Raw genomic sequence first — 22,801 nt, forward strand, 5'->3', positions numbered from 1 at the left:
GATTCAATGATCGTTAGTCTAGCATAAGCAGGAAAGAAGAAGGTTAGAATTTACAGAAAATGTTGGCTCTTGAAACGATAGTTAAAGGAAGAGTAAAATTTGAATCGGAGAGGAGAGAGAGTTTAGCCAAGTAATACAGGATAAGCTACAGTAGGATGGAATAGGAGTGTTTTAGTGTGTGCTAGAGAAAACTCTTTTCAATATATGGAGCTTTCAGTGAACCAGAGAAATCCATGGAGGTCCCCATTTCTCACTTTTGGAGTGAATTTCCCATCTTCTTCTTTTATACCTGAAAATTAGTTTGATGTGTCATCTGGTCCCATGACATTCTTGGTAACCTCTCTCATCTTGAATTAATATATTGATCATAACCATCAAACTATTTTTGAGTCATATTACTACACTTTATATAAATTCTCTTTTCCTGTTCATGAATGTATGTCTTAAATTGTCCATTTTTTAAAAATTATTTCCCCCTTAATGGTTCTAGGATCCCTGGAGACTTTCCATGCCTCCTTCCCCCAGGACTCTTCTAAGCCTCTGAGCTTCCGCATCCATATGGAGCAGAAAAAGAGTATTCCAAAGGGACATTTACATTTACAGTATTGAAGGCAGCTCGGGGACTTTAATTTAGATGCCAAGGGGTTCTTAACAAAATCATTTTGTGAGCCTCTGTTTGAAATGTTATTTTTATGATGGCAGCTATGGTAATTGTGCTGTCCCTGAAGTATTAGAACTAGGTAGTTAATTTTCACGGTGATTCAGGCCATCATTGTTAGACTAGGTGTTTATTGCCCTGATCGCATCAGATGACTGCTGATTGTTTTTCTCAGTAGAATCATAAATGTTTTTCCTTCTCTTGGGGCATTTTATTTTCCTCTCTTGGAATGTCTACTTATCTTTAGACTCGTGGTACTTAAAGTCTACCTTTATCCTCAACCCTGCTGACAGTCACACTGAATGGGCGTGGGATCCCTGGGTAGACTTACTTACTGAGTATGAATTCCAGATTTCTCAACATCTCCGTTGAGAATTTATTTTCATACTATTTACATCGCTTTACCTTTAAAAAATTGGTTTCGTGAAGTAATTTTGCCAGTACCACCCCTGGGGTTAATGAAATTATGCAACTTCTGTTCTCATGGATTTAATTAAGACTTTCTGGGAATTTGTTACAATAGCAAAGAAGCACTTAAAAGACAGCCCAGACTTACTCTCATGGTCACAGAGCAAATGTACATACGACAGTTGACAGAGATGCTCTTAGATGAGACCAGAGCTCCATCAAGGTTTACTGCATTAATATTGGTGATGGATGCTCTGAGACTCAGACAGGTGGCCTTGTTCACTAACAATCTCATTTAATGAACCCGAAGGATACTGGAGTAAAAGACCTATATTCATAATTCAATTTGCCCATGGCCTCCAATATGCATGGAACAATAACTGAAACAAGAGCAAAATAGACGTCACAGAAAGAAGAAAACAAAGAACACAAGAAAACGGGTTGCTTTTTTATGTTGTCTATCTATTATTAATTTTTATTGAAGTATAGTTGATTTACAATGTCGTGTTAGTTTCAGGTATATAGCACAGTGATTCAGTTACACATATATATGTATATACATCTATTCTTTTTCAGATTCTAGTCCCTTATAAGTTATTACAAAATATTGAGTATAGTTCCCTGTGCTATACAGTAGGTCCTTGTTGGTTATCTATTTTATGTATAGTAGTGTGTATATGTTAATCCTATCCTCCTAATTTACCCTTCCCACCCCTCCCCTTTGATAACCATAAGTTTGTTTTCTATGTCTGTGGGTCTATTTCTGTTTTTTTTTTTTTTTTTTATTTCTGTTTTTTAAATAAGTTCATTTGTATCTTTTTTTTTTTCAGATTCCACATATAAGTGATATCATATGATATTTGTCTTTCTCTGTTGGGCTTACTTCACTTAAGTATGATAATCTCTAGTTCCATCCATGTTGCTGCAAATGGCATAATTTTTAAATACCTTTCCACAGAATCCTGTGACCTTTTTTGTGGTTTATGCTAAAGAGCTAATCTCCTCAAAGACTGGCCATCGACCACATATGGGTGGAAGGAGGAAAGTCTTGCCTGCCTGATATTACTTTTATTCATTGTTTTCACTTAGCAAGCATAAATTGAAGGCTTATTGTGGTTCAATCAAGCTACATTCTGGCCTTTTCTATTGTAGAAGAAAAATACAAATGAAGAGAAAGAGGGATTGAGTTTGGGGGAGATGCTTGCATATCAAATGCTTGCATATCAACACCCACCTCCTTAAAATTTTATTAAAATGACACTTTGAGTAGCCTAGGTGTATTAGTTCTCTATTGCTGTATAACAAATTACCCCACAACTTATTTATCTCCCAGTCCCTGCATGTCAGGAATCCAGTTGAGGTTTAGCTGGGTGCCTCTGTCTCAAGGTCTCTCAAGAGGTTGCAGTCTTATCTAAGGCTTGAGTTGGGCAGGATCTGCTCCAAGCTCACTCACCTGGTGTTGACAGTCCTCAGTTCTTTGCTACCTGTTGGACTGAGGGCCTTAGTTTCTTGTTGGCTGTTGGCCATAGACCCACCTCACTCAGTTCCTTGTCATGTATGTCTCTCCACAGCCATACCATAATGTGGCAGCTGGCTTCCTTCAGAGCCAGAATGCAAGAGAGAATGTTGAAGATGAAAGCCATGGTCTTTTTGTAACCAGACCTAGGAAATGACATCCCATCACTTTTGCCATATTCTGTGTGTTAGAGTCAATAGGTCCAGCACACACCCAAGGGGTCATGAATACTAGAGAGTGAGGATTATTGGGGAACATCTGAGAGGCTATCTGCCGCACCTACCTATAGGCCTGCAGATGTTAAGACCATTTTCTTGCCAATGAAGAGATAAAGATTAGAAGTAAAGTTCTCAAAATATTCAACCGGGCTGAGGTGTTCATATGTGGAAGTGTCCACTGTCCTGGTCTTCCCAAGATAGTCATGATTTAAGCCTGTTGTCCTGGTGTGACTATGAATAAATGCCCCATTCACTTTCAAAATTGCCCAAATTTGAACAATAAATTATATCAGAGCTATTCAATTAAACTTTCTGTACTGATGAAAATATTCTATATCTGCGCTGTTCAATGTGTAGAAATGTGCAACTACTGAACACTTGAAATATAGCTAGTACAATTGAGCAACTGAATTTAAAATTTTTATTTTATTTTAATTAATTTAAATGTAAATAGCCACATGTAGTTAGTGACTACTGCATTGGACAGTGTAATACTGTGTGGTTACTCTAAGGATAGCCCTCTTTAACGGGCTAGAGAATCTGAGATTGAAGCCAGTTCAGTTTGATCCCCTTCTGCTCAATGCAGCAATCTACAGCACATCACTTTAACTCTCTAGACATCAGATGAGGAGCACTCATCTATAAAAGGAAGTCAAACTTCTCAGAAGCTTTGATTTCACCTCTTATCCTCACTTTCTCTCTTGCCATTTCAGTTACTCTGGTCAGGATGCTGCCCTCTGCCACTATGTCTCCACAAACCTGCTCTTGCTAAATTCATGGATGACCTCTAGTTTGACATATCCCATAGATTTTTTTTTTTTAATTTTTACTTTACATTGGATTGTAGTTGATTTACAATGTTGTGTTAGTTTCAGGTGCACAGCAAAGTGATTCGGTTATACATATACATATATCTATTCTCTTCCAAATTCTTTTCCCATTTAGGTTACTACAGAAAATTGAGCAGTGCTATACATGAGGTCCTTGTTGGTTATCTAATTTAAATATAATAGTGTTGGGCTTCCCTGGTGGCGCAGTGGTTAAGAATCCGCCTGGCAATGCAGGAGACACGGGTTCCATCCCTGGCCGGGGAAGATCCCACATGCCACAGAGCAGCTAAGCCCATGAGCCACAGCTACTGAAGCCCATGTGCCTAGAGCCCATGCTCTGCAACAAGAGAAGCCACCACAATGAGAAGCCCGTGCACTGCAACGAAGAGTAGCCCCCGCTCGCTGCAACTACAGAAAGCCCGTGCACGGCAACAAAGACCCAACACAGCCAAAAATTTAAATAAATAAATAAATTTATTTTTTTTTAATAAAGAAATAAATAAACATAGTAGTGTTTATATGCCAATCCCAAACTCCCAATTAAGGTTTTTAAGTCTCATCTTTCTAAATTTCTGATTATTCCTGGTTTTTGAAGCATTTTTCTCATATCTATGACATCAATCTCTATTAGTTTTCTCATCTCTCTGGTTGGTATTTCTCAGTCTCCTTTATTTTATCTCTTCTTTTTCTTCCTATCCTCTAAATTCAGCAATCTGGAAGGATTATGTCAATTTTAACTTAAGGACATATCTCAAATCAATTCAATTCTCTCTGTCTCTATTACATTCAGCATAATCCAAGCCATCATCAACTTATTCATCATCATGGAATCATAACTGGTCTGGTGGCTTCTGCTCTTGCATTTTCCCATTCAGCAGACAGTGATCTTTATAAAACACAAGTAAAATCACCTCCACTCCACTTCTTAAAACCATTAGAAATGGCCTAAAAACACCACATTACCTGGCTCCAGGCTTCCTAGACCTTTATCTCATGCCATTCTTCCTGACCTCCAGCCAAAGAGGACTTATTTGAGTTCCTCAAATATACCAAACACTTCTCTGGACGAGTGTCTTTGCCTGGTCTGTTTCCTCTACTTGGAATATCCTTCCTTGACTTGGGTAACTCCTCTTTTTTTCACTGTGCCAAGTCTTCACTTGTAAAATCACTCCTTATAAGATCATCCCAAACAAATTCAGAACATCCTTGTCTTTTCTTTTATAACATTTATTGTAACTTAATAGGTTTATTCATTTAATGTATGAACTTCTAGACTATAAACTATTAGTTAAGGATTTTGTCTGTTTTGTTTCACATTGCACAAAATGTCAAACACAGTGCCTGGCACATACTAAGTACTCAATAAATATTTGTTGATCGAGTAATTTCCTTCCATAACGTAGTGCATCGTCTGGCATTTGCCCCAGCAACAGTTTGAAGTTCCTCTGAGGATAGTTTGATATTGAATGCTCTTTGATGATTCATCTGGGTACTCAAGTCAAGCCCTTTCTAATCTGTTTTAAATTTTTGGCAGTTCTCATGTTTGGAGAGTTGATGAAGTTTCTCTGGTGTCTAGGAAGATAAAAAGGACAGAACAAAGGAACTCGAACTGGGTATAGTCAGACTGTGTCCATGGTTTTGTGCCTTTAAGATCATGTTCCCAGCTCCAAGAGTATCACCAAGCAGCTGATAAGAATAATGTGCTGAATACCTGGTGAGTTCTTAACTCAGCCTTCAAATCCAACTGTCTCTTGTTACATCTCTGGCCATCCCATTCCGGGCTGGACTTCTGTCCTTGACTTTTTTGGCTTCCTGAACAGTTTTATTGATTGGCTTGGATGTAGACCTTGCTCTTTTGTATTTCATATGTGGTTAATTTTTAACCTAATAAAAGGATACACAGCCTACTTTGTCATCTTCTCTGCCTCTCTCCACTCTTCCCTGCCTCCCTCCCATCACATCCTAGTAGGTTGCTTTTGTGGGCAGCCTTGATTTGTTTTGGTATGACCAAGCCTTGCCTTCCCTCTCTCAATCTCAAAAGGTAATGTAATCAATGCCTGCAGAATTCCTCCTCACTTATATAAGGCTTTTGGTTTCAATGATTCACAGAAAAAACTAATTCTGCTGTAAAATCTGAATAATAACCCGTCAATATTAGAGGTGTTGGGAAGGAGACTAATTCTGGCAGTTGATGGCACTCTCCAGAGAGTCTGTGCCCTCTACATTTTTGGCATCCTCTGATCACTTTTAAACATTTGCTATAGTTCATGTCACATGAACTCAACGTTTCACTATCCAGAAAGTCTCTGAGATTCTTCTCTTAATCTTTCTGTCTGCAAAGGCTGACTCAAAGACTCTAGACAAGACAAGTCCACTGCTTTATTGTTATAATTTCTCATAGTTTAGAGAATGTTTCCAGAACAAATCTTCCATTCTCTTTTTATATTCTACTATTGTAAAACTACATTTCTGTAAAAACATATCCATATGCATATTCATTAAAAATTCCATTAATACAAAAGTATACCAGGATACAGTCTCTCTTACTCAATACTACTATTAATGTGCTTTACAATTCCCTGCCCTGCTGAGGCCTCTGCCCTTTAGCTAACACGACTATGTTGAGATGTCAAATACATTAGCGTGTGACCTTGAACAACTCATTAAACTTCCTGAATCTCAGTTTCTGTATCAATGAGGTGGACATAAATAGTACCAGCTGCCTCGATGAGTTATGTAACAGGACATGGGCACCAACTGAGAGAGAGATTGGAAAACTATGCCAGCTTCTCTTATGTCCAGGGATAGTGACCAAATCACCTTGGAGCAGACCTTGTTTATTCAAGGAAGAGTCTCCTAAATGTCTGATTTTTAGTTATACAAATGTAGGGTGAATAGATTCCTACTGTCTAAGACCAAAAGTGTAACAAAATCTTGACTCCGTCAAGACTGCATTTTCTGGAGACCTCTGATATGAAAAGCTGGTCATTGTGGAGAAGCAGAACAATTTGCATAAGGATTCTAGGGTCTTTGGGAAAGGATAACCCAAGACCCACAATCCCTACTCACAGTGATGTGACATAAAAAAGATGTGTTGGGATGGACCAGGGTAGCACTCAAGAGTCAGGGTCAGGGAACAGAGGATGTCAGGCTGACACAGTGGTGGCTTTGGGGCACAAGAGCTGAGCAATGAAGTCTGAGCTAAGGAGCTCCAAACTTGTACCCCAATTGGGTCACTGCTGTGTCCTGGGAAAGGACAGAGAGAGTCAACAGCAGCAGCAGGCAAGACTTACCGTGGATGTTCATGACCAGTCTTTAAAAGAAACACTCTGGGGCTCCAAGAAACAACAGATCCGATTCTCATGGTCTCTTCCTCTCCTCTTCTTTTTCCTCCTCCTCCTCCTCCTTCTCTGCCTCCTACTCTCTTTGACACTGTAAAAAACATGAAATCCCTATCAAATAAATAGGCCCCAGCATTCTTGGAAAACTCCGAGGTGGTCGACTTCATAAAGAAAGTACTAGATTTTATGTGCATAGTTCAGGTAAGCAAAGAAGCAAATGATTTAAAAACATATAGAGGGGACTATATTTATACCTTGAGCCAGTAGAGAAGATCATGTTATTTATAACAGTGAAAGAGTTTTGTAAATAACAATACTCTGTAGAAAACATGAGGATTTTCCCCAGCTTTTGCCTGTGACCACTTCCTGAGGCCCAGTATATTCCCAAATTAGCCCAGATCATCTGAAGGGGCTGTCAGAAATCAATCAAGATCTAAAATAAAAATGAGACTTCAAAAAAAAAAAAAAAAAAAGAATCTTTCAAGAAGTATTTAGAGCTCTCCTTAACTGTGAAATAAGATGGTGTTAAGGGGATATTTGACACATCAATTTTAGACTAAAGGATACCATAAACTAACCAGCTCATAATTTGCACAACAAAAGCTAAGGGAAGGCCTGTGTAATTTCCCAGTTCTCATGGAAATAGTAGAAAATAGTAGAGAACAACCAAGATACCACTGACCCCTGGGTCCTGTACCTTACCTCTGTTGGGAAGTGGCTGCCATCTCCTATGTGTCCAGGAAAGAGATTCAACTTTGGGACTTGGGGATTTCCACTCTTAGCCAAGTTTTTAGCCTTCAGCTAGCTCCCCAGCTTTCTTCCCAAAACTGTACCACAGAGACCACCATCCTTAGCCAAGCTCCTCTGGCCACACTTCAGACGAGGTCTCTTCCTTAGGCACTCATTATGCAGCTCAGCCCATTCCTCTCCATACAGCAACATAACTTGTGTCTCCTTTTTATGTTGTGTTTTCATTGTTTCCTTTCCTTGCAAAACAACATAACAACCCAACTACTCTTCTCTACCATTTTCCACACCCATGGTCCTCTGTTATACCTACTCCCAAATTCCAGCTTCTAAGATCAATTTCCTGCACCTACAAAGTGTTCTGAAATTGTCAACTTGGTCTTCTCACTATAGCCTATAATAGTGCCTGGTATATATCATGGACTCCATAAATATTTTTTAAATTAACTATTTTTCTTAATGAACCCAGTATGTAAGATGTTGAATTGTTTTAAGCCATTTAAGAATATTCAGCCTTGCTGTGATACCAGTCATCTTCTTCAGAAACATTTACTGCCTTCATCCTTCTTACTTTTTAGCTGCACCTCATATTTCTATTATTATCAATAATAATGATTGCTACATATTATTCGTTGATTTATTTGTATGCCACCTGGTTATTTGTTCCTACCGAAGAACTTAAGATGACTTAACAAGAACATCTAAAATATAGCAATATGACATAAATTTAAAATAAGTGAAAAAAACAAGTCAAGAAAACAAGAGTACGGAAGTACTATGGGTTTTGAAATAAAGTGAATACAAAGCCATATCATAAGGACCTATCCAGTTGCTCTGGGTAAATCATTAATTTGACTTGCAAGTTCCTAGCTACCAGCCCCAAAGGTAAACCCAATCACTTTAACAATTCATAGTGTTTTAAGAAGAAAACAAAGAAGTAACTCAGAAGAAACAATTATTTGTTATGTTGAGATCAGAGACGAATGTCTCCCTTGGGAGCCATTGAAGAGTCCAGTGTTGTGCAGTGAACCACATCCCCACAGCACAATTAAAGGGAGTACAGAGAAATTTAATAGGACTATTTGAACAGCATTCCCCAATGAAAGCCCACAGCATCTTTCCCAAGGACAATGGAGTATAAACATCTTGACAAGCCCCAGTATAAATGATATGGTGCAGACACACAGACCTCTGGTGATCTGACTTAATCCAGAAGTAAATATAAAGTTCTAGAAGAACATGTATAAAGATACAGTGCATCACTTCTGAGAAATGTTCCTTAGAGATTGCTTTTCTCAGCTGAGTTTTAATTTAGAATTGGGTGCCAACTGCTACCAAATGAGAAACCAGCCACTTGTCAGGTATTGTTTAGTTATACAGGATCCTCAGATTAACCCACATAGTGGTTATTATTATTCATATTATGTTAATGAGGGACCTGAGGTTCTGAGAAGTTAAATAACTAGTCCAAGGCCACCATAGCTAGAGAGTAAAGGTGATAGGGACTTGAAACCCAAGGCTTGGTTCCAAACTCAACTCACTTTTTTTTAATTATGAAAATTCTTAAACATTCAGGAAGACATAGAGATTAATGTAACAAATGGCCATATGTTCACCACTGAGATTTGACAGATATTAACATTTTCCCGTGTTTTAGCCAATACCCTGAGTTGCCTCCTCTTAGTGCCTCTTTGGTGTCTAAGAGATGGAAACAGACTGACCAAATGGACTATGGCTTTTTTCTAACTGCACCAGCAGAGAGATTTTCTGGCTGCCTTCCCTTATAAATCTCTAACTACCCCAAATGGCTTGGGCTGCATTATTTAAAACACATTGTGCCTTTTTTCCTTTGGCTTACCTGCAAGCACAGTTGGGGACTAAAACATTAATACTGCCCTGGAGAAGAAAAGGCTCAGCTTTTGGTTCATCTGCCAACTTCTGATGAGGGTAAGTATCCATTGCCCCACCTCCACCCCCAAAGAATCCCTTGCCACTCAAAACAATGCATGATTGGCCATTTTTTTCCTTCAATTTGGCAAAATGTGAATAAGACATGATGGGAGAATATCTATTTCAAGGGTGTCATCTTCTAAGGAAGTGAATATTCTCATCTAAATCCAATAGTGAAAATTTTAATTTAAGAAGTTAAAGTAGGTAAGAGGAATTTTTCAATATAAAAGTGTTACTATAGAAGAATGAAGTTGGACCTTTACCTAAAACCATATACAAAAATTAACTCAAAGTGGGTTAAAAACCTAAACAGAAGAGTTTCAGTTTTGCAAGATAAGAAAGTTCTAGAGATCTGTTGCACAACAATGTGAATATATATAACACTGTTGAACTGTACACTAAAAGTGGCTAAGGTGGTAAATTTTATGTTTTTTACAACAATTAAAAAAATTTAAGTGTTGTAGCTAAAAAAAAAAAAAAGACATTAAAGTGGATTCAGGATCTCACAATCATGAGTTAAGTGCTGATTTGAAATACATTTCTCATCTTCTTCCACATCTTATTTATTGTAGACATTCTGGGCAGCCACAAAAAGTAAAAGAATTTTTTCTATACCAAAAATGGCCAGGATTTGAGAAATAAGAGTGAAAATGGCTTTAGTTGGTCGACCCCTTAACTCACTTTTTAATACTGTGCTGAGAGGCTAAAGGCTGTTCTAGGGAAGAGCAGTAGCAGACACTGACAAAAATACACATTTGTGTACCTTCTCTTCAAATAGATGGTATGAAACTGGACAAGTAACCTATTTATTTGTTACTACATTTAAATTTTTTAAATGGTATAGCTTTATTCTCATAACTTTCATTTGGACTATTATGTCTAAATCACCATAAAACTAAAAACTTGTGAATACAATTAAATTTGAGTTAGTGGTCCTGAGTTCCAAATTTCCTACTTTTGGCATCCAGATACTAACAAGAAATATCAACAGCAACCTCCAAAACAGTCAGTTTGTTCATCAAGTTGTGTGTACTAACTTGTCTCAACAAATATTTGAAGTCCTTTTTTTCTTCAGCCAAATTTTAAAGATTGGCACTTAGTTCAAATTTTTAAAAGATTTTTTAAAGCTCTCCCAAAGTTTGCTTATGTGACCTTAAATAATTTTCTTTTAGACACTTTTTGCTTCCCAGGCAGGCAGTAACTGCTTAGACTTTGCACCTAGGAATGATATACAGTGGCAGCCAGACATATCATGCCTGTGTCTACTGAACCAGAGACGTAAAACAATTATATTGATCACTTGGACAAAAAAAATCCACACTTCTTTGTGATCATGTGTTTCCTGAAAATGTCAACTTGGAATCATAAATATTTGCAATTAGGAAGTCCTGAGTGATCTTAATGATTGATTTTCCTTCATTTTATTTTAGAATTGTACATTGAAGCCAGAAAGTTTAAGTGGTGTGTACCAAATCACATGACATGTCCATGGCAGTCAGCACTTAAAATAAGCCCCTTGACTCCACAATCACTCCACAGATCCTGCATTGGGTGTCTGAATTTCATAGACAATACTTCTGTTTTCCCCTTCTCCTCCCCCCGTTCCTCTTTCTCGTCCTCTTCTTCTTCTTCTTAAATTTGGTACTTTACCCTGTGTATGGAGACAGAGCTTCAGCTCTGGTTTAACTCTTTGAAATGACTTTTTGTAGCTGTTCAAAAAGAATAAATCTTCTATTTGTTTTAATAGTCAGGTTTATTCCTCCCATTCTCACTGAAGCAGCCACTACCCTCCTCTCTTTCTTTGACCCAATAAAAAGATAGTAAAACCAAGCCGCATATTTTTAATACCTTCCCTCCCCAAAAGTACACACATGCACACACACACACACACACACACACACACACACACACACACACACACAAAACACCCACACTGGGGCAACAAAACCAATCACTGGAAGGCAATACAATAAAGGAGACAGAGAGAGTCTTCTGAGAAGGCTAGTAAAAGTCTTATTTCCTCACCAAGTTCACACTCCTGAACTCTGGTTGATCTTGCCCTGAAATCCTCCTGTTACCATTCCTTAGTGCCCCAGCTCCGACTGGACATTGGATATGGAGCAGAAATCTGTCCATTAAGGACACTGTGCCTGTAATCAAACACTAAGCCAATATTATCTCAGCGTGTACATAGGGTATCACTTTCTTGCTCTTCTTAAGTATTCATAGCTAAATGATTTATGGGCACACAAATGGATATAATGTCCCATAATATATAACAGGACTAATATTTAATGTGTTTCTTTTTTACTTTGTTTGAATAAAATCCCCCAAAATACTTTTAGCAAATGATCATTAATTACATGCATTGTCAAATGCTCCCAGGTTCTAATAAGCAGGCCTCAGAATTTACAGTCGCCAGCTCTCTGCTACAGGCCATAAATCCGATGTGTGTGACAGTACTCAACACAGTGGCACCATTACTGGAACAGAAGCCTCAAATTATTCACATTTGGATACACCATGGATTTTTTTGTCTTTCCAGTGCCTATAACCCAAGCAGAAAATACCCTTTCCAGGATGTTATTTCAAGGAAACTCCCAAATTATCTGAGTTTTGTTTTTTTTTTTTTTTAAATAGGACTTTATGACCCACAAGGGCTAAATTTGGCCGTAAGCCTGTGGATTTTATCAACTGCATCTTTGGGATAGATGGACTACCTGGGACAGCAATGAAAACCACAGTGGTTTTGGGGGGAATATTTATCCACAAATATATTTTCCAAAAAAAATAAAGATTTTAAAGGGAAAATGTTTAAATAGAGTTGTGACTTCATAGTTCATTTACTTAATCTTCAATGTCTTTGCGAATCCATTATGCACTTGGGATGTCAGAGGGGGTCTACAAATTACCAAGTTGTTTGAAGTTTGCTGCTTTCTGAAGTGGCTTTGGTCATTTATTTTCATAGAAATGTTATTTCTTCAACTTACAAGGTATGTAATAGCAAGGTCTTTTGAGACAGCTGTCTGAAAAGAAAATGATTATTCATGTTTCTAAAGAAAGATGACTTGTTCTTTGTATGAAGTCCTCCAAGGAACATTTAGCATTTTAAGAATATGAAAAAACCGAAGTTCAATGTTCGATGTCTGTAAGAGATGTTCAGCCAAAAAGAGAGAAATGCAGAGAAAATAAATGGAAGGACGTGCTGTTTTGATCTGAGGTAAGGAAGAAAAAATGCAGTTTACTTAGTCTGGAATTGTTTTTTATCTGAAGGTCTCCAAATACTTTAGATTAAAAAAGAGGGATGGAAGAAGGTGTTATTGTCTCATTATTTGAATATCAGACTGAGGATTAAAGAAGTATTTGGACCTTCAGTTTAAGCTAGAATTAAAGATTGGGTGTAGCAAACTAGATACTAGGGTAAGTGATGAATCATATCAAGATTTTTTTTGTTCTGGAAAATCTGCCCTATAGAGGTTTAAAGTATCCAACTAAGAACAGGAAAAGTCCTATACTCCCCTGCTTTTTAAATGTTGGAAAAACGCAGAACAGAAATTAACGGGTGAACATTACCACTAGAGATTTCATCTAGAAGATACACATCTAGTCAACCTCCAGACCCAAACTAACACACAATGTGACACCGCCACAAAAGAGGGAAACACACGCAATGCAGCAAAAGAGGGGGGAAAAAAAGGGAAATTCCACCTGTCCAAAACGTTTAAAGAAAATGAATGGAATAAAGAGTAAGAGAAACAAATTTAAGAACCCTAGGTCCAAATATCACAATTTGCAGTTTGGGAAACGGCACTCGTGGGGTACGGACCACAGGTTTCTTGATTCTCTGGCCATTATACAAAGCTAAACCTTTGTAAAGCTACACCTTCGTAAAGCTACACCTTCGTAAATCTACACTGTACTGCAAACCACAAATAATCTTGGCCCTTATGTCGAGACTGCTGACCTTTGGCTAGAACCCAGCCTTGCAGCTTCTCTTTCCTGAACAACAGGCCTTTCCTGGTTTCGTTCAGATATAGTTTTCTATGCTGGTATCAACTCCATCCTTAAAGAAGAGACTCTTACCCCTGAAACTGAAGAAACCCATCTAACCGACAAGATACAGTTTATGCATATTTGCTTCAAAGACATGAAAAAACCTCCCCATTGTGACAAAGGCAGGCTATTCCTCCCACCCCAGGAAAGCAGTCTGCTCTGGTTTCCAGGACAGACAAACCTCTTTCTTGCAGCAGGCAAGGCTGTATTACCATGGCCTCATCTTCAGGTCATTTGTCATTATCTGCTACTCCTTTTTTTTTTTTCTTACTGGAGATCAAAATAAGTAATTCCCTCATTCTTTGAAATTCCATCTATTGTTCAGCCTTCTCTGGGCCCATTCAGGACAGCTTTGGGATCTTTTAAGGAACCTGCTTTTAGAGTCTGTTTCTGCTAATCTGTCTGCATCACTGTCTTAACATTTTGCTTGGTTTCAGAGGGATCGTGTTAAAGTTATTTGGTACAGTAAGTCTTAAGGCACTGCCACCATTGTTTTTCAAAAAACATTTTGTTTCTGAGCTCTTTGAAGGTAGAAATTATTTATTTGGGTTTGAGTGTGTACTGTTAGAATGGGAAGAGGGGTTATGGGGGGTCAGATGTCCCCATTAAGGAAGGAATTGCAACATTAAAAAAGAGCACCAGGGTAGAATTTATTATTTTCTGAGTGATTCACCTTTCAGGAAGGAAATATTTGCCTCTCCCCAGCAGAGAGAAATTGTTTCACAATGTTGACATTTGAAACTAAGGTAGAGAAACAAGATTAAAACTAGACATCTCTGAATTCAGATATCTCAAGTAGATTTTTTTTTTTTTGATTCATACATTAATGATCAAGAGGTCTATTGGGGCATGAGATGGGTTGGGAAGGGCATAAATAACTTCTGTAGAACAGAGGATAACCAATTGTGAAGGTGAGAAAGGTACTTTAAAATCAGGGTTTTCTCTACCTTACCTGTGAAGCAGAAAGACCCCTTTTGGTATAAACTGCAAATAGTGATATCTGCCTGCAAAACTTGAAAATGTCAATTTGTTTAGAAGGATACGATCAGAACAATAATTCAACCCCTATCATGTGCTCCCCTAAAGTAGGGACTCACTAACAAGACCATCTCAATATTTTGGCAAGTAGTCACATCTGGCAATGGCATTAAACTACGAGTTTTTCATTTGGAAATGGATCCAGATGTTTCGGGAGAACTTGTATTGGATCTGAAAGAATCTGGATTTTTTTGGCGAAGTGCTATTTTGTAGACTGCTATCAGACCCTTGAGCTCCATCTACATGAAAGGGCTCAGATTTTGTTTCTATGTGATTTAAACCCATTGGCAAGGCAAAATGCTTTTGCAATGTATGTGCTCCATCCTGATGGGTCTGGAGACGGTTGCTCTGCTGGCTCCTACAGACCACCCATTAAAAAAAAACAAAAAATGAAAAAGGGACCATCCCTAGAGTTAATGCCAAGTGTAAACTTTTACTACTTTATTAGATACTATGTCCTCACAAAAACTGGCTCTACCCCACTGAACTAAACCAAAAGAAACTGAGATGAATCAGAAAGACCCAAGAAAGTGCTCTATTACATCCCATTTATCATCTTAGGAACAGATTATACTACAGTGACTCTAACCAATAAAATATCCAACACTTTAAAAACTCCCTAGTAACGCAGATTATATAATCATTATTGTTAATCCAATCTAATTCTTACAAACCCTCAATGAAAAGGAAATTGGGTTTATTTGGAGTTACTGAGCATTAACAACCCACCCTCCTTATACTATGGTTTCTGGTTTATTCCAGGAAACAAGGGAAGTACTTACACTGCTCACACTTTATCTTTCCTAACCTTTAGGCCCAGGTGATCCTACAGCCCAAGACATATGGGTAGAGAAGCTGGTCTGGGTTAATCTAATCTCATTGCCAGCCTAACCTCCATGCTATTTTTGATGGATCCAAATTAGACTCCCATTTACAAGGTGTGTGGCTTTGGGCAAATCATATAATCAATCATTGTTTCTTTGTCTGGAAATGGTGATTATAATAGTGCATGCTCAATGGATTGTTTTTGGAAGCAAATGAGATTATTTATGTAAAGTTCTTACCATGGTAATTGTTGCAAAATTGCCGCCTGTAATTATGTGTGTGCTTAAAACTACCCTCACTTACTTTACCTTCCACTTCTGATACCTTTCACTCAGAGCTTTAGACTCTTGACCACAAAACAGAGATTCCTTATAAACCCATTTCAGAATAAGTGATGCAGTCCCAGAATTAAGTCATGGGAAACTTGACATGACCCTGTACCCAACCACCTGGGGTTAACTTTTTATATTCCGTATATCTCCCTTAGTTCTCAGAACAAATCTATAACGTGAATATGCACACCCACAGACTTGCAGGCAGCTGTACTTTAAATTAGACTGCAGATTGCTCAGAAGACTTTCGGGCCTATAGATCACTTTGAGAAACTCAAAGGAAAGCTCATGAGATTCAGCTCTACAAAGATGGGCATGATGGTCACGGCTGCAACCAGACATGTTTGAAACATTAAGGGTTTTGGATGTGAACTAAATCAATTTTCTCTCTAATTGTATAATGCTGTAAAGGAGAAAAGTCTGTTACTATCTTCTGCACTATATTATCAGAGCCATATATCTTAGAAATAATAAAATAAAACTCTCCATTACCAACAGCAATAATTTAGGACCCATCCAATGTTCCCTATAGATAATGCATCTGGTTTAAAATCACCTTAAGAAATAGCTGATGGCTGCTTCAATCCTGTCAGACGACTCTAATTTTCTTTTATGACAGTGTCAGACTTGCTATAATGCAGGAAAGTAATCTGTGTAATATAGCTGCTTGATGCCTACACATGTTACATGATCAGCAAATTTAGCGTGAAAAAATCGTATCTCGAGTGGGTGCAGAAACAGCAGAAGGTAATTAGAATGCAGCTATCACCAAGAGAAACTAAGAAGAGAGAATTTACAATGTCCTAGGGCCGGAGCAGCCTCTGTTTCAGTGGGGGGAGTGGAAGTACATATATCAACAGGTACTGGAGAGTTCATTAAATATTCAAATATCTGCACCCTAGTCCTCGACCCATTGAATCAAATGTCCCTAAGTGATTCTTATGCATACTCAAAATTGGGAATTACTACTATCGGGCTTTATTCCCTAGTGAGAAAAGTCTAAGAAATAGGGGATTTTAGCACGTGCTGAGGTTAAACTCGAATGTACTTCACCTTTTCGTAAAGGGAGGAAGACATGGGAGACACCGAGGCTCTTCCAGAACACGAGGGAACCACCTTCTCCCCATCTCTGCCCCTCTGCAACCTCGTCCTCTGGGGCTTGCCAGGCTCTGAGGTAGTGTGAGGAACAGGATTTACAGCTATAATTTCAAGGCAGTGTAAAGTGATGGGAGAAGCTTTGGGCTCAGAGACACGGAGTCAGCATGGAAGTTCCCATTCTTCTGTGTGGCCTTGGATAACTGATTGACTTATGAGCTTCAGTTTTCTCACTGATAATATAGAAATAATCATAATGGTTCTTTTTTAAAAAATGTATTTTATTGAAGTATAGTTGATTTACAATGTTGTGTTAGAATTTCTACTGTACAGCAAAGTGGTTCAGTTATACATATATATATTCTTTTTCATATTCTTTTCCATTATGGTTTATCACAGGATACTGAATACAGTTCCCTGTGCTATAGAGTAGGACCTTGTTGTTTATCCATTCTATAGGTAATAGTTCGCATCTGCTAATCCCAGACACTCCCAATCCATCCCTCCCCCTCCCCCTTGGCACATATAGGTTCTTTACATTGTTTTATGTTCAGTTCACATCCAAAACCTTTAGTGTTTCAAATGTGTCTGGTTGCAGCCTTGACCATCGTGCTTATCTTTGTAGAGCTGATTCTCATGAGCTTTCCTTTGAGTTTCTCAAAGTGATCTGTAGGCTCAAAAGTATTCTGGGCCACATGCAGTCTAATCTAAAGTACAACTCCCTGCAAGTCTGTATGGATACCTAATTTGGGTGTGTGTGTTTGTGTTTGTGTGTGTGTTAATATATTATAAAGTAATAAACAAACAAACAAACATTAAATTGTAACCACAAAAATATCTGGGAAAGTTTTATGAGACCGTTTCTTATGAGAAATATAAATGGAATGCCTACATAATATAGCACATAATGACATATATATATGCGTGAGATATATAGATATAGATTAAGACATAGATATAGATAAAGCTATAGCTATAGATACAGTTATGCAGGTAGATGTTTAACTAGCTCTTTGGGGGGAAAAGCACTGGTTTGTAATGTTTGCCAATTTCCATCGTGTAAGTATTCCCACAAAGGCTGATTTAAATCTACCGATGTGACTGAATACACACAATCTGCTTTCCTGAGCTGGCAGGCTCTAACACACACGTGCTATATCTACTTCTCTCAATTTTTCTTTGTCAAAGGGAAGGCTTTAACTAGCTGACCTCAAAGGTGTTTCAACATTTAACATTATGCTTTCTCTATTTACATACATACCCTATAATTAATTGATACAGCCTGAGTAGGAAAGTAGGTGGTCCACAGTGCCTTTAATCCTACTGAACATAAAAAGTTTATCCAAACAGAGATTTAAAGACCACCACACCAATTTAGGGCTTTGAAATCCACTGCTTCTCCCGAGGTTTCTAATCTCACGTGCCTGCAGAAATGGATTATCAACTGGCATATTTATCATTGCAATCACTCATTCCCATAGGATCTGCATATTTTTACATAATTTTTTTTCTTCAAAATGGTTTCCTTTGTTTCAGATGTTAACATAAGACGTTTTATTCCGTGCCCCATCAAAAAGAAAAGGGGGAAAAGAGTCAATCGTATCTGAACTGAAGTGTAACTATGGCCTTATTAAAGAGGTGTAGTTATAGGCTATTGATCGCAGCACACAGGAAAAGCTTGTCATGTAAAGTCAAGAGGTTAATGTAATTACAAGAATGGGCAGCAGGATCAGCTGTAGCCAGAAGTGGCAAATAACTAAAAGCTGCTTTAGAGACACATACTGTTGTCAAAGCATAAATAATTCATCCCAGCATTCGAGAAGAAATTACTCCTCTCTTCCAGCATATTATTCAGCCATTAAAATCTTGCCTTCTAAAGACTTTTGGGGTAGTCATATTTTCGGTTCGAAGAAGTCATTCCGAGGCCTGCCATCTTCATTAGGCCTCATATTGTGTAGTTTTCAAAGTATTAGAGAGGATGTGAAATAGATCCACAATTTGTTTAATAACCACGGTGCAGTTCAGATAAGAGGGGAGAAGCTGGGAGGATTTAGGCTGCACCTAGTAGCTAAATAGGGATGAAGATTAAGCAACGTGGGGTAGAATCCTTAATTCTTGAGCTGGACCACGTTCCATTCATTCTAGTTCCTGGCTGGAACCAAATTCTTGCTGATCCAATGCCTAAAACATTTCTCTAGTGCCAAAGAAGTAGAAGTAGCAGTGGGTCCTACACCCTTCTTGTAAGCACACGTCAGCTTCTCACTTACTCTGATAAAAATACTCTGATAATGTGGTTTGGAAATTGAATCTGCTTTTTTGTGCAGATTGAATCTGCTTTTTTGTGCTTGTGATTGTTTTTCTTTCAATCTGTGCGATTAGAAACAAAGTTTTGCACCTCTATGGCCGTTTGATACCTGCCGGCTTCTCAGAATCAATAGCCAACTACCATCTATCTCTATAGTGATTACAACTGTTATTTCCACCTGTGTGCTCAGCATGTAAAAGGTGGTACATAAAACTAACAGAAGAATGAATATAAACCTGAAATCATAGAACCAAAATTGACCTTAGAGAGACAAGTGTTAGTTTCACCCCCCAATCCAGTATCTACCTTTCTCTGCCCTGCCCTGAGCCCCAGGAGTATGAGGCCTGGATCCTTGACCTTCTGGCTTCTATTTGAGCATCAGCCAATGAGAGACCCTGCAGATCGGAGAACAGGAAGAGAAAGGTGGGAATATTTTTTCCCTGCTTGCTCCCTCCCTGCTGGGGTTCGGCTGTGGAGGTGGCCATGGTCTCTAGCTTCTTTTCAGTGACCCTTTTTTCACACCTCTGATCCCTTTCAGGTTTGGTAGCAATTTTGTCATCCCTTGCTCCCATAGACCATGAAGAGTTTACCACCACTGCAAGTCTTGGGGTGTTTCAGCATCATTGGTTGGCTCTTTATCAATAGTACTTTTATTGAAGTCTTCAAATATTCCAGCTCAATGTGCTGTACATTTTCTTCAAGGAGCAAGAGGGCATCTCCTTCTTAGTAGATTTTCTAGAAGAAATCCCTTCTCTACAGTTCTTAAGGCATCATAACAGTGGCTAAAACCATGATAAAAAGACTTAGAGAAAGTCGTGTCAAAATAAGACTCTGAAGCACTCAGCGTCAGACACTGAGAAAATGTCTTTTGGATATTCTAGGTCATACTACCAAACACTTGTCTATCCTCTAACCACTCCTGACATCAGATCAGCTCCCTCCCCACCCATGTGAGAATTAGACCTTGCCTCTGCTTAAATGCCAAGAAGCCTAATCTCCCCACCAGGGGAAATAACTGCATATCCCACCACTGCGTGAGCCCCACTAATGAGACCCAACTCACTGCATATTTCACCTCCTTGTATATGACTCATCGTGCACACTGAATGCTGTTTATTTCCATCATTAAGAGGTTTTTTTTTCTGCTCTTAAACTAAAACTATGTTCCTCTGGATTGTTTCTGACTTAAATGTGTAATGAAATAATATAATCTTTATTATAAGGAAGGAATATAAATTATTTATTTAAAATGTCTGAGACATTCCCATCCATGGACCTTACCATCAGGGGTGTCCTGGGCAGTAAAGACTACAGCAGTAATGCTGAGGTTCACGTCAAACTCTGCCTAGCTACTCTCCATAGCACTAGCCAATATTTCTACTTAGTATCAGCACATAGAAGACATCCTTGATTTCATTTTTTCTCACCTCCATGCCAGATCCATGAGCCTATTATATCATTTTCATCTCAAAAATATATCCTAAATCTCTTTATATTTCTGTCATCCTTAATACCTGATGAAACCTACCATCCTCTCTCACTGGGATTAATATTAATGTAATAACCTCACTTCCTCCATTCTTGCCTCCCAATAATCCCCTTTGTACATAGAGTAGCTAGTGTGACATTTCTAAAATGTAGATCAGATTACATCATCCTTCCCCATTAAACCCTCCAACGGCTCCCTTGATCTACAAGAATTCTATGTAAACTTGCAGTTTCCTGTCCTTGTTCCCTGACTCATGACATGCTAGCCTTGCCAGCCTTCTTTCTAAACCTCAAACGCAGTCCCTTCCCCCCTTACGGTCTTTCTGTCCTTCTGCCCAGAACAATCAGCCCACAGTTTTACTAGGATGTCTATGTCTTATGCAAATCTCGACTCAGATGCCACCCCCTTAGGGAGACTTTTGTGACCACACTCTAGTGCCCCACCCTTGAGCTGTGTTCCATCACATCGTACTATGTGATTTTCTGCCAATATTTTTCACTGTCTGAAATATATCATTTGTTTATTTGTACTGTCTTCACCTTTAGAATGTGAGCTCTGTGAGATCAGGAATCGTGTCTGTATTGTTTATTCCTTTCTCTGAAGTCCCTAGAACGCCACCGACCCATAGTAAGGACTCAAAAAGCTTTTGTTGAATTTGATTCCCCTGTCTACTGCAATGGAGTAGTGAGGCAAAATGGTGTGGCCTCATGGTTATTTCTTTTCCAAATAGTATCAATTTGCTCTTCACCTTGTGCTCACATTATTTTGTGTCCCTCCTAGAAAACATCAGCCAATCCTTAACCTGCTCTGTTCAGGGGTAGAAAATTCTAGAACTTGTGCAACATAAGATTTTTCTCATTTTCAATGAATGTTTCACAAGGGATTTTTAAAGTGTTGATTCTTATGTATATTACTAACCTACTTGCCAAGTAAAGAACACAGAATTTAAAAATACAGAAATGGGACAAAATAAAGGAGAGGTAATGAAAACCAAAAATATAAATAAATAAAACAACTGAGATGCCAGTACTTCCCAGGATGAGCAAATCCACCAGTCCAGTGCAGAGGAGCTATAATCGTGCTGCCTCTGTCTGAAAACTTCAAAACCAAAGGTTAGTGTGTAAGATAAGACATCTTCTGAGCTTGCTCTCTACTCATGCAAACTTTATCTCAGCAGCCAATGGGGGAAGCTATCTCTGAATCAGAGATGTATTTATTAGTCCTTGAGCAAGTTATGTAACCCAGCTGAGGCTCACTGCCCTTATCTGAAAATAAAAGGGGTGCTAATACTTGCCTCCCTGTACAAGATTGAGGTGAGTCAGATGACCCAGCGTATGTATAAGTGCTTTGTGACGAATCAGTTGATGCACAAATGCTCACCATTGCAATCAGTGCTGCAATGAGAGAGAAAGAAAGGTGATTTACAGACACAAGTGGTAGAAAACTACACTGAGCATTACAAGGCATACAAAGAGTATTCCCCTAGTGCTGAACATTTAGAGAGAAACCAGGGAAGAGAAAGTATCTTTGAGGAGGGGTAAGAGCTGGGAGAGCTTGGTCTAGAAGGTTTTCATAGAGAAGATGAGACTTGAACAAAGACCTGAAGAAGGAGGGAGTCCTCATGTAGCATACAGAAAGAAGAAAGGATGATTTGAGGGAAGTAACCACTACCAGACGTCAGCGATTTTTCAAAAAATGAAGCAGAAACAGGTATAGTGAAATGCCAGGCAGGTTTGTCTGACAGGAGGACAAAAGCCGGGGGTGTAACAAGAGATGACATGAATGAAATTAAAGAGGGACCAAATGGTGGGAGGGCTTAGAGATGGTGAGTAGGTCTGGAGGCAGGCAAGGGCATGATCAAAATAATATCTGAGACCACTGAGAGTCCTTCTCCCGTAGCAAATGAAAAAGTGGGCCTGGATTAAGGGAGCAGGGAGAGCCCCACTGCACTTTGTCAAGTCAGGTCACATCTGGAGAGCTGGGTTTTGTCTCGAGT

The sequence above is a fragment of the Balaenoptera acutorostrata genome, chromosome 8, assembly GCF_949987535.1.
Source record: "Balaenoptera acutorostrata chromosome 8, mBalAcu1.1, whole genome shotgun sequence".
Lineage (NCBI taxonomy): Eukaryota > Metazoa > Chordata > Mammalia > Artiodactyla > Balaenopteridae > Balaenoptera > Balaenoptera acutorostrata.